The 13,928-nt window shown below is 39.9% G+C and overlaps 1 protein-coding gene across 9 annotated transcripts in view; it reads right to left on the bottom strand.

Annotated features, from left to right (window-relative positions):
* The window catches only part of adcy7 (adenylate cyclase 7), a 41,725-nt gene that overhangs the window by 24,037 nt on the left and 3,760 nt on the right, over window positions 1-13,928 (bottom strand). The window contains exons 1-2 of one of the 9 annotated variants that reach the window (XM_086070580.1): window positions 5,535-6,099; window positions 2,517-2,611 (exon numbers count right to left, since the gene is read on the bottom strand). The exons of 2 other annotated variants lie outside the window; for them this stretch is intronic. The gene's annotated coding sequence lies outside the window, so the exon portion shown is untranslated. Of the gene's footprint in view, window positions 1-2,467; window positions 2,612-5,144; window positions 5,213-5,534; window positions 6,100-7,852; window positions 7,896-13,928 lie in introns of those variants that run through there. 6 more of the 9 variants (XM_086070582.1, XM_086070577.1, XM_086070578.1 and 3 more) reach the window with 6 other exon arrangements.

Here is a 13,928-nt window from a genome sequence, read left to right as displayed (position 1 = left end):
TGCTGATCAATAAAGCTTACGGGAAAAAAAATTCCTGATAATACTGTGCCCCCCCCGCCCCACGCCAACATATTTACACTACCAAACCTTTCCTTAAAACATATACTGCTAGTCTCGTAGAACATACAGCTGAGGTTAGGGACTCCATTGTTATCATGGGCAGATTTTTGAAGTTTGGAATGTTATGAAATTTAAGATAGAGCCTTTTATTTTTCACCCTATATAAAGACTGAACCATGAAATATATGAGAGAAAAATTCGGATTCTTTGTAAATAGAGCATTTATTGGTCCTTTTGAACAAACAAAAAACTTTTCTTTTTTTTTTGAAAATCAACTTCCACATATGACTTTTGATTGGTGCCATATTTGATACATCCGGCCACAATGCTTTAAATTCTTACATTTAGAACTGTCAAAAATATAATAAACATACATATCAAGTATATTTTTGTTCATAAAATCTGAAAGAACATTTCCCATTATTAATAAGTATAGGTGTCCCTCCTATTTCAATTGGGTCTTGCAAGGTCGCTGGAAAAGCCATCAGCTGGGTGACACTGCCCTCTAATGGACTGTCCATGCAATGCAAGTGTCAAATTATATACGTCAGGGTTTTAATGTGTGTGTGTGTGGGGGGGGGGGGGGGGGGGGGGTATTATACTCATGAAACAGAGTGCTTAAAATGTCTTTTGGCTTCATAGGGTTAAAGTTTTGGTAATTTTACTCTTCAAACAATTGAATGTTAAAAAAAAAAAAGTGAACGAACCCTAACTGTAACCGGCTAACTATTTGTGATTGTTCAGCTAGTTCAGCCTTATTTTCAGAACGCGGCAAACAGGTTGCAAGCTTACCAGAGACAAAAGGTGGACTTTGCGCCACTGTCAATAGAAAGCTCATTTCCGCCAGCTGCTCATATGTGTAAGACATGTTTGTCCTTCGCATAGCAACAGATGCTAGGTGCCATAAAAAGGGAGGGACGATCATGCAGTGGAGCACCCAAACGAGGTACGAGACTGGCTGGACTTTATATCTTAGTCGGTGGCGATGAAGCGAGTCGTCATCGTGGAGAACTGATGACTGGGAAGCTGACGATCACGCAAAACAAAAGCAAAGCAGACCATGCCGATGGCAATGTAAGAAAGGGAGTAAATTTTAACACCCGACATTTTATGAAAGCAACTTTTCGTCATGTGCAAGAAATGTGACCTCTGCATTTATATAATGTAGTTACAGTGTATCCCCCCTTCGTTGTGTTTTCCATAAAAAGGAACAAGCAAATAAATGCTAGCCGTCTTCTTACGGCTCTGATGCAGCAAATTTTTGAGGACGATCTTGTGTGAAATAGGCTTCCTGGCTATTTACAATGCAGGAATCATTCACCCACTGAATGTCACGTCTAATGTACTTTAAAAGTGACTGTACATGACAACGGCGTAACTGTTTATTGTAAATGTCACCATAAACTCCTGAGGAAACAAGACAGGCATACATATAAATGTATACGTCTTTATGGTCGCATCCATGGTAACGTTCATTTCAATGTCAGTGCTGACGTTTCAAAGACAGCTTTTTCCTATGAAATCAGTAAATGACCTTTTGCCATCCATCAAGTCTAAAATTATACTGTACGACCAAATGAATCGTTCCCAAAAACGTGTGTGAATGAGCCATCCTGAATTTCACAGGATAGTAGATATGGTAACAGTGTGGCTAATTTACAGTAGAGCGCACTGTTTCGCCACCCATGACTTGGTGGAGAGGCTGCTTTTTTTTTTTTCTAGCATCAGACTGAAAACAAATAAGCACCACCATGTCTAAGCTAAAAGGTAAGAAGACCTATTGTGTCATTACAGATAAGAGTTAGCTACTGATAAACGGCACATACTTGAATGCTAGACTAATCCAAGGACATGGGGTCGAGGTTTTCTTGTCTTTAGCAGTATGTCCATTTCATTCACCGTGTGTAAAAATGTACTTACACCAGGTTAGTCAGACAAATGTTGGCCACAGGCTTTGTAGTTATGGGTTTCCTGAGAAAACTATGAAATCATTAAAATTATGTACAATCATCGTATTATTTCATACTGCATGCTCAAGGCACTGAATCGAACGCAAAAGGCTCTTGTGGTTGTCTTTCACCCTCATCCGAGCAGGCAAAGTCTTGTACACCAAGGCTAGCTTTCCTAAGAATAGCATTGTTACTTATAAGCAGTAAACTGCCCGTATCACGGTAATGAAAGCCTTAAACTGCACTGGCTCTGTGGGAAGTTTTTATTTTTTTTTAGGTTTTTAAATATCTTTTGTAACGGTTTTAAACTGTGAAAAAAAATGCATAGTATAGTACAGTATGTCTCTAATTGCATTACACAAAAAAAGAAAAAAAAAGTCCTGTGTCCCCCAAAACGCGAACAAAAGATGTGGAAAAAGCAAGGACAGGTGTTTTTACTGCCACAAGTCTAACGTTACCATGGTCCCACCATTCAAGAAGAAAGAACAGCCAGGGTCTATGACGTACTGACTGTGAGGGGATGAATGGGCAGTCAGGTCTTTTCAAAGCCTGGCAATGGGGGTCGATGGCGTCGCTGCCTTGCCGACTGGCGTCACCGTACCCTGAAAACAAAGCCGAGGAACGTCAGCAAGCACTCACTATCTGAGACGCTGTTCCGTTAGGTGTAAAAAATAAAAATAAATCCAAAAAATAAAAAGAGAGAGCGAAAGAGAATAAAAGAGACAATAAATTGGGTGTCTACTCTTTTCCCGGGTGAAACTTGAGAATTTTCTGCTTTGTGTGAACGCTATAAGAAATATCGGCGAGTTTGTTTTGTAAGCCAAGATCCGGGCAGCTCTGTAAAAAATAGTGGTTTGTGCACCAGCCTCACAATTCTAAAGTTGACAGGTTTTTTGAGGACTACTTACAGACCATGAGTTGAACTGTCTGAACGCACACATGAAGATTCATGGTCGTAGATATGGGAACACGTTCATTATTTAATATTGTCGATCGATAAAATTTATAAGGCAATCTAGTAAGACATAAAATGGTCGTGTTTGAGAAAAGTGATTTAAAAAAAAAAATTGTGACTTGAGATCAGTTTTTTTAATTTTTGTAGAGTAGCTGGTAGGCTACTGGTCTCGGTGAAATCTCGGAAATACTTCACAATTATTTGAAACTATCACCATAGAAACAAAGGCCAATCTGTTAGTGTCTGTTGAGTGACCAGATTTTCCTTTTTCTGGGATTGATAATATACGATGTGGTCAAATTTTTAGCCAAAAGCAAAATGGCCGAGCATCTCCTATTGCTAAAAGCACATTGCTGCTTTTATAGCATCTCTTTGTGTTGGCATTCAATAAGAGACAAAGGGCGACCTCTGGAAGGGAAAGCCAAGAGACACATTTCTCAGCCTGTGCTGAGCTGCCTTCAAAAGGGCTCGACACAACGTCCTTAAAAAAAGGCAGACGTGAACAAATACCTCAAACCTCCTCACGTCTCTTTTAGTGCACACATGATTTAATAAAGTTAGATTCTCTAGTGGCTACTACGGGTGTAACCGTACACCAGAAACCACGGATGGGTACGTATGTACTTTGGTTTAAGGATGACCGTCTGGTATCCAAAAAACAAAATGGAAAAACTGCTTTTCTTTCATGGAAAGTTCAACATTAATGGTTAGTTGGCGGTGGTGGGTGTCATGTCTATTTTGTCACTTATAATACTTTATATTTTCACAATTATGAAACATGGACAGTTTATCCCTTTTTTATTTTTTATTTTTTTAAGGAAAATGCAACATACAAACAGAAAGACCGGGGCCAAAACTAAAACCTGGAACCTCAGAAGCGTGAGGCCGACCAATAGTACACCATGCTTCTCAGTCGAGCCAGTTGACAGAAAATGGCAGCTTTGACCATGTGGGTTAGGTTCTAGTTTTTCGCTGGCTACCTAATGTATTTGCATCAGCACATGACTGATGGAAGTGCAGCAATGCAGCGGGCAGATTAGATTAAGCCCCCTGTCCTTTTACCATGTTCCTCTCCCAGCTCTCGGTACTGGTATTGAATTAGCCTCGTTGAACCACTAACAATGTTATCGCAATGCTGCATCAGTGTTGATTTCAAATGCTAGCGTGCATCATAATAATAATAATAATAATAATAATAATGACCAACGCGCAAGACGGAAAACCGCGTTGATGCTTAAGTGATTCCGCCTTTGCCTCACACACTGCAGCCACGTGACCACTAAGTGACAGTTACGATGGAATTATTGATTTTAGGACATAGAGAATGGGGTCTAAGCATACCAACCGTGAGACAAATTCGATATTGAAATTGGCCTGATTGAATTAAGTCGGGGCCATTTCCTTCTCAAATGCCGTTTGGAATTGAAAAACAACTGCACGCTCACAAAACAAACTGCGTATCACGCACCGCTTATACCGATACGCGACTTAAGAAGCCAAGGACAAATGATCAAAAGGTGGCAAGGGAATGACGGAAACAAAACGCATTTTTTTGTTCCAGTTATGAACTCATTCACTCCCGGCTGTTATACTGGATTTTGACAGATTTTGCCAGGCCCACAGAATATTGTGTTCTATTGCTATAAAAACATAAAACTTACCAAAAGAATGATTAGAGGCTCTTCTTTCATCAGAATTTTTTTTATATTTCTATCTGTTTCTGTTTTGCATTCGAATATAGCTAAGTTTCATCATTATTCACAAATATGTATAGAACTGTGGGTAAATTAGCTTTTGTCAACATTGCCCTGGTTGATCTATTTTGCTCTGCTTCCACCTGCTGGCCGTTTTTGTAACAGTTACCATTTCCTCAACCGTTCTCTGTATTTGAGGCTGCATCAAAGCCTTCTGTATGTTCTATAAAAAATAAAAAATAAAAAAACTTATAAATACGTCTTTGGGACACTTAAAACGTTAAAAATAGAACGTATTTATTTGTTTTTGAGAGCAAATTAGTTAAAAATACCAAGCTCTTTTTGGTAGTGTTAAATGACTATAGTATGAATTTGCCAGAAGATATTCTTTATAAAAGTGTATGATAATAGTCATCTCTATTATTTTGGTTTCACATTTGTCTTATTCAACTGTATTTGGACAAATACTAAAAGGAAAGGGAAAACCTCTTAAGTGCTGGTGTTACAAATAGCTGTAGCTCTGGTTGCCGCTTCAACACAGGCACAGAACTTGGCTGGACATCATCGTCTTCTTGCAAAATGACTCAAAAAAATAAATGCCATAAGAGATGATTTGATTTCGAATGTACATGCACATGATTCTTCATGAATAGTGAACCACACATCTGTGTCCTTCACACCGCACAGTTGTCGAGTCTTAACGATAATAATAAAAATGTCATTGCAAGGCTTGTGAAACCTCTTCAAAGCACTGGTGCGGCCACGTTTTCAAACATCGTTGCCACGGTGACATTCTGTCATTCTATGACTTCACAAAGTTCCTTAAGAAGGACTTCAAAGCCGCCTTGCAGGCCTTTACGCAGCAGACGAACCAACCTGTTATGTCGGGAAGCAAACGCGACAAGCAGGGTGCTGCCGCCAGAGCATGCCGTTCCGCAAAAAGCTTTCCAGCCTGTGGGAAGGTGTGGTTAATATCTACAGGATGGCAATGCAGGTGGTGGTCAGCGCCTTTTTCGGTACTCTGGTGAAGCAGGTGAACGGCCTGAACGACCAGCTTTGGATGGTGAACGTGAGATTGGAGCTCCAGGGCCAGAGGGTGCAGGAGCTCTCGGCCGAGCTGGAGCAAAAAGAGAAGGACAACAAGCCCCTGTGGGAGCAGGTCGAGTACCTGACCAATCAGCTCCAGGTCGAGAGGAACGACACCAAGACGGAGGGGAAATTACGGCGAGAGGAGGCGGCCAAGTGTTTGGAGGAGGAGAGGCGGCGGGCGGGAGCCCGACGGAGGCGTGAAAGGGAAGACCTCCTCAAGGATATCAAACTGTTCCACATCAAGTCCAGGGACAACCAGAAGAGGCTGGAGGAAGAGCTGGCGGCCATGGCGGCGCAACTCAACGCCAGCAAAGAACGTGGACGACGGCTCCAGGAGACTCTGAAGAAAGAGAGGGCGTCGGTGGCCTGGGGCAAGACGCGGATTGGACCACTTCAGGACAAGACTTTGCTTCGACATGGAAAGAAACGACCACGACACTAGTATGGAGGTGGGGGAATCGAGTAGAGACCGATTTAAGTCGCCAATTTTGGGAACTAAATCAAACACCGCGATGACTTGTTTGATTCTTGAAGACTTGAGACTTTCTTGTGACTTGCGCACTCATTGCCACCTCTGACATCTTCAAATGTTCGGGCCCGTACCAACACATCACACGCTGCCTTGATTAAAGAAGCTTATTTACATCATACGTACATTTAGTAAAGATGAGGCAGCGTTGCATCCTTCCTTTGCTTACATTTTCTTGTATTGTTTACGGGGACAATAAACGCGATTCTGATTCTGCTACCAGTCTTGTAAACTGTATTGTATGAGAGGCAGCACATCATTTCATGAATTTGACTAGTCGCTAACTACAAAGATGAAGAAAAACATTTTTTTGACAACAAATGGCCACAAATCTGCTACATTTTGAGACACTTTCATATATGGTCTTCCTATGCCTTCTTTTCATTCTTCCCGAGTTCAATGAGACATTGCAAGTGGACAATACTCGCTCGGACGGGTCACGGGCGCGACGGGTACACCTTAAACTGGTTGCCAGTCAATCGCAGGGCACAGATAGACAAACCTACGCAGACACAGGGAGAACATGCACAGGGCCGGAGCCCGGATTTGAACGCACGACTGTTGGCCACCGTGAAAATCCAAAGCAACTTTAGTCTAATAACTTGTTCTTACTTTTTCTATTTAAAAAATACTACCTCATAAAAAGCAAGACTTTTGTTTCCTGTAAGATGAAGACTTCACCCATCCTATAAGATCCAACTTTATCCACAAAAGAAAAGAAAAAAAAATCTGACTTCATCTCATAATATTGCTGCTTTTGTCCTTGAAAATATAACTCGCTTCTGCTAAAAAAATCCTTGGTTCCAAATTCCAATGAAATGCACTATATAAATCCCAAGTTGTTACTATGATGGTGATTAAAAACGGTAGTCACGACCAGTCCCAGAGCACAATTGAACATTCTGTGAATTATGATATGATAACACAGCAGCACTAAAAACAACCGCAGCTGTAACAAAAGTGCTGTACATAAGCTCAAACATAACACACAATAGAATAATAATAAATAATCTTTCCAAATTTAAATATAAAACAACAATGTATATCAGTCAGTCTGATAAAATAACTAATTGCCCTTGAAATACAATATAACAGCTGAAAAAGATGACTTTTTCCCTTTAAGAACACAACTAAATTACCATAAAACACTACATTATTCTTGTTAACATTTTCTACTTTATTTTCCTAAAAAAAGAAAAAGAAAAAAAGATTATAACCTCTCCCACACCCTCCAACAAACTCTACTTAATTCACAAACAAAAATAAAAATCACAACAACAACAAAATCACACATAGTATTGTTGCTACCTTTTCGCTGAAGACACAACTTAAATCTTACTTGGGTCTCTTCAAATGTAAGTATCATTACATTAGGTGATTTATGATATGACATCATTACAGCTAACTATGCAAAAAAATATAAAAAATCTGCAAAGTCAGTAGTTGTGTTTCGCTTTCAAAAAGGTTAAAAGCTCAAATGTGGTGGGACAGTACTTGTGGCGTGGAGGCGGTGGCTGCAGCCTTGTCAGCGGTGAGTTATCATAACAAAGCGAAGCAGCGGTTTATGATATCTCACTTGTTTTTTAGGACGCCGTCTCTGCAATGTTCCTCTGATGTGCTTTTTCCAGTTTGTTCCCACAAGTAAAAATGTGCCTACACTTCCAGAGTGTGACACCAAACTGTCCTGCAGTAGTGGCTTAAGTTGTGAAAAACATCATTTGGAGAAAACTCTACCTAGCAACCGGATGGTTGCAATGGTTTAGCTGGTCCAGAAATGTGGAAGGAGGCGGTAAATTGGTGAAACGTCTATATTAATTTGGGAACATTATTTTTAAGGGGAAATATGGGGAATTTGGGAGGGGGAAAAAAAGTTCACAAGATGGCCTGGCATTTTGTTTGAAGTTGGGATGTGAAACATGAGGAACTTTTTGTGGAATCACTGGAATGCCTCCTTAACTCATCATTTTTAAATGGGGGGGAAATGTGGAATTTGAGGGTAGGACTTGGCATTTTGAATACTTGAAAAAAATGTTAGTGGAAGGAATAGAATGTGAAAAAAGTGGAACAAATAATATTCCCACAATAAAATAAAGGTTCAGCTGAGCTAGACGGCAGTGATTGACAAGGGAATTATATAATACTGTGTATGTATTACACAATATAACAAGAAAAATGACAGATGACCAATTTGCTTGCAAACTGTGTGTGGGTGTGTGGACTCATTTGATTAAAGTAATACTTCTGATGCCACAGTGTGATTACCTCAACAAATGAGTCCTCATTTTATTAAACTCCATTTGCCCGCTATTTAAATACAATTGGGAGCCTCCATTTGTATTCACATCCATTTAATCAACATGGAACTTAAAACCCTATCATCTTTAAACGTTGCCATAAACTGTGTATTGTTTTGTGTGCAAAAAGATGTTCAAACAAAATGTACAATAAAAATTCCTTTTTTTTTCCTCCTTCCTTTTTCAAGGTTGCTGTTTTTTGTTTTTATGAATGGCACAAACACATAATGGTGGTACAAGATGCTCCTAACAATATTCTGCCTTCAGATTTATTATTTATTATTTGTTATGAGGCGCCCATAACATACTGGCAATTGGACCCCCTAACCCCCCCCCCCCCCCCCTCAAATTAGGTTAGCGACGAGGATGTGATAGCATGCGTGCACAGCGGATTAAATTGATGTAAATATTTTAAGAGCGGCTTCTCTGCGACATATGAGCGAGCTCATCTGATAACAGCTGCTTAAATCTGACGCTAACGCAGTGGAACCCGGTCCGGTGCCAAAACGGTTCAATGCCTATTTATTTCCATTATTTCCTATAGGAAAGTATTTTGACTGTTTAAAAGCAGTAGACGACTGGTACAGCTGCTTGAACAGTAAGTTACAAAACATGAGGGGGGGAACAGAAGTGCTCAGTGTATGGATTCAGACCTCATAGTTGTCATCTGTGCAGGAGCTATGAAGTCACCAGAGCAGGCTGATCTCATTACCTCAAATGACTCCTGGGAGTTATGGCTGACTGGAGAAGGGGTGGAGCCAGAGGATTCACATATAATAGCATCCTTGTCTTCACTAAAATGGCTGATGAGGTGTGCTCCTGTACCAGCCTGAGACCTTTCGGAACATCGGCGTGCTTTCAATGGAGGTCCTGTCCAAGCTTACAGGTTGTGGCAGGAATCGGGTTACGTTTTCTTTGAAAGGCCACCTTCTATGTTTTGCTGTCAAGAGCCAAGGAATGTGTAGGAAGGTGGAAGTTATTTGGACAGTCCAAAATTAAGGAATGTCTGGAGGCCGCAGCAGCCTTCCAGTGGTTTCTGTGGCCGTGAGGAGTTTTCAGCCCAGTTGCCTGAAGCCAAGTTCAACTGCCATAGCCCAGGATGTCCCAAACGAGCTGTTCTGAAAAGACTGTCGCCGTCATAAAAAGCCTTATTCACTGGACAGGCTGTGTTTTCAGGAAAACTTAACAAAACATTCTTCTTCACTGACATTTAAATGAACAGTCAGCACATAGGAGTCCATCAAGTCCTGGAATTTGACTGCTTCGAGTCAAAATGGCTGATAAAGTTCCACTTAGGTCATTGGTCCTTGAGACTTTTTTGTGTGTCCGGGTATGATCGACATGTGCACCCAATTTCATGATGATTGGTCAAACCTGTGTCGAGGACTGGATTTTTCCCCCCCTAAACTTTCCCTCTGGCAAATCTTCAAAATGGTCATCACACTTCCACACCATGCTTCGGCCACATTAGATGGCGTAGGCAAAAAAAATAAAATAATAAAATCTTGGCAAGTAAGCCTCACCCATCTCTCTGGAATATCTGCTTTAGATTTGGGCAAATTCCTGAGTAGGAATTTGTTCATGCCCTGTTATTTACTAGGGGTGCCGCCCCCCCCCCCCCAAAATTGATTCTCATAAGAATTGTGATTCTCATTTAGTACAATTCAGAATCGACTTTAAATGTCCCAAAATCGATTTTATTTCAATTATTTTATACTGGCTTGCCTTTATTTGGAGCGCTGTTCATGTTGTACCCCGTTTAGCCACTGAGGGGCAGTGTGGTTCCACGCGGTCTAATACACTGTTAAGTTGTAGCCACGTTAGAGAGTAGAAGGAAAAAGTCACGATCAAGTTATTCCAATAAAAGTTTTTGGGAGTGCCACGAGTAGCGCGCTAATTAACATTAGCGAGTCAGACTGGAGTAGATCATTACAATTCCTTGCACATCTATAGATTGAAGCAAAAATCATTGTCAATCAAATTATTTTGAATCAAAAATCTTTCTTAATTGAAAATCGATTATGAATTGAATCGCAGACCCAAAAATCGGAATCGAATCGAATCGTGAGACATTCAAAGATACCCAAATTTGCCAAAAATGGCTGCAAACCAAAATGGAGGACTTCCGGTTCAATTTAGGACATGGGTTTCTCCGTGGAATTTTTGGGTGCATCCAGTTACCATAGAACCAATTTCACGTGGCTCCAATATAAAGAGTAGGAAAAAGCATGGCGTACAGGAACTAAATCTTAACAGCGAATTTAAAGGCACATACAGTATGACATCGTACTTAAACGAACACAAACCACATTCTCGTCACTCTTTTTGTACCTTTCCAATTTCATCCGGTAGAGTTAACGAGCACAATTGACAGCCCCGAGAGCGAGATTGAAGGCCAACGGCAACAGTCGACTGCACGCGCTCTCACTTCCTTGGCAACCGCGTGACTCATTTCCCCATTCATGCTGCAAGGACGGCTTGGCTGAAGGAGAAGAAAAAAGAAAAAAAAAACAGGAACCTGCAGCCAGTGCACTATTAGGTCCTCACGCCCACATTTGGTGAAAGGAAAGCAAGAAATTCCACGTTTGCCAGGAACAGCGCAGTACACTGGAGGACAATTGGGAAACAATGAGATCTAGTTCCAACATAGAGTTCTCGGGTTAAACCGGTCCGCGTTTCATACTTGGAAAATGAGCAAAAGTATTGAGACATTTGCAAATTCCGGGTTTTACAGTATGTTTGGTGAAGGGTTCATATGTAACAGATACATAAAGTCGCACTCTGGGCTCTGTAGAAGATACTAGACTGTCCAATCAACAAGCTCCACCCCCATTGTCTTGGAAATCGGCCCATGATTTGGTAGCTAGGCTGGATGAAGTTTACACATGTAAACAAAATCATTCATCCATTTTCTACACCACTTATCCACAATACTATCATGTCAAAGCCAACAGGTAAGCAGAGCTGCAGTGTTAGCATAGATTAGCATTAGCCAACAGTATCAGCTTTGGAATGTTCTTCAAATTTTATGTCTGCTGCCGACGTGACCGATCCATAAACCGACTGACAAGTGTAATTATGCGGTATGGTGATGAAGTGCTGCTTTCACAAGGGAAATTTGCTGCGAGAGAACAAGTAGCCACTCGTACAATAGCAAAGGCCCAGCTCCGGTAACAAAAGCCGTAGACAGAAACACCCCACAATCAAGTGATTTCAACCCGAGTCTTACAAGTAGATGTCGAGTGTGCTGTAATCCTGTATTTGTTGTGTACTGAACCAAAAACCGTCAAAGAAAAGTGGAAACTTTCCAAAAGGGACATAAAATGTATGTATGTGCCCCCCCCCCCCCCCCCGCAAAATTATACAGTTCCTATGTGTGGTGGCAAGCGACAGTCAAAACAGCCCAGGGATGGAGAAATAAGGGAGAACTATAATGACACAATTACTGTCCGTGGCGTATACGGCTCCCATGCAGATTGATGGCCCCCCCCCACCCCCTTTTTACATCCACTTCAGTCTACTCAAATGAAATGTTTTGTACCAACAGAGAGGCTAATCACTCATTAAGCAGCTCAATACAATCAGCGGGCTTGTTAAAAAAAAAACAACAACACCACATTGGCAAATGCCATCCAAATGAGACTGAATATCATCACGTATTGGTCCATAAACTCAATCGTTACATGAACAGCGTGACGCAACACGGACGGAGGAAAAACAAGATCTCTTTCAACTTGTCTGTGAAACATTTGTCAATTTATTCAGCCCCAATTGAATTGTATAAACGTTTTTCATTCCTACAAAAAAATGCATGAATTATTTGTCATTGCATTTTAACATTTTTGTGTGAAATGTTGAAAAATCTTTTCAAGTAGCATTGTCACAACAACAACAACATTCATTCAACTTTCCAATTCAGTAGTATAGTATTTAACTGTGAATTGCAAATATTTAATTAACATATTAAACTTTTCCATTTTACAGGATCTCAGCGTGGTAACAAACTTTATTTATCAATGTATGAAATGTCCGTGTGAATTGTTTTTAAATATTTTTAATTTGCATTTTTTAATTATTTTAGTTTTTTAATGTTACAGGATCTGTGGGAAATAATATTTATTTATTTTTAAACTAGACTTATTTTTGTGATTATTATTACATCTGTCAATTTAACAGGCTCACTATAAAATATTATCTAAATATTTGAATGATTTAACTGTAATAATTAAGCAATTTTTTTCCATTTCACTTGTACAGGATCTTAGTGAATAATTTCCTTAAAAAAAAGTTTTCATTTTCACAGATCACTGAATTTATAAAATATATATATATATATAGAGCATTTCTACAAAAAATTTACTCAATTTATATTTTATTTTTATAGGATTACAATGGCATTTAACATTTTCAAAAATAAAAAAATATATATTTTAATTACTATTCTTTCACTTTTTAATGATTTATGTTTATTCCATTAAACGTTACATTTTTATGAATGTTTGTTTTTGTTAATTATTCACAACATTTTTCAACAGGCTACTAAATATTTTAAAAATATTTATTAATTACTAACTTCATTTTTACATTCATGTCTGTCTGAAATTGCAAGATATTTGTCACCAATTTCTTTATGATTTACTTAACTACACTTTTCAATTTTACAAGCTCCGTGTGGAATTTATTTTTTAGCTGCTCGAGGATTCCTGCATTAAAAGGGGCGACCGCATGAAGGAAACAGAAAGAGAATGTGGTGGCGATGGTCCACGGTGTTGTTTCCCAGGTAAGTAAAGCCGGCCTTAAGCGCTCTCCAGAGGCCCGAGTGCAGATGAGACTCTCACCGGCATTACATAACGTCCTTGAGCCAAAGTAAGCGGAAAAATATTCCAAATGTGGCGAGCGACTAAGAGAGAGAGAGGAACAAGACACCCACACATCTGCAGTGCCTGTGCTACTCAAACTTAAAATCCACAGGAGGCCCTCGTTGGCTCATAGTGTACGCTTCCGGCGCTTTTTGTACAAGCAAATAGGTGTCAGGGTTCAATACAGAACGTTGTTACCTCCACCGAGGTAGGTTATATTTGTTGCTTGGTCTATGAAAAGGATGTTTTTCCTGAATGGTGGCGAGGTGAACATGAGACAAGGACAAGTTTTGTTGCTTTTCTTCCGGTGAATAGCCTACCGTGTTGGCATGATAATTTTTTTCCAAGCCAAAGACAAAGCGATTGAACATCACTGTAAATTCAATGGTTGTCATCACACTTTTCATCATTGCTGTGGCGGAATCACAAAAGAGCCAGAGTAGTTATCTTACTGCACAGCCAGCACTGAAAAAACGTTCTAGATCGCAAATGGTTACAT

Source organism: Leptonotus elevatus, chromosome 3 (assembly GCF_054856555.1).
Source record: "Leptonotus elevatus isolate MCC_2025b chromosome 3, RoL_Lele_1.0, whole genome shotgun sequence".
NCBI classification, from domain to species: Eukaryota; Metazoa; Chordata; class Actinopteri; order Syngnathiformes; family Syngnathidae; genus Leptonotus; species Leptonotus elevatus.
The sequence above is the reverse complement of the archived record's forward strand: the minus strand, read 5'-3'. Positions and strand labels throughout refer to the sequence as shown.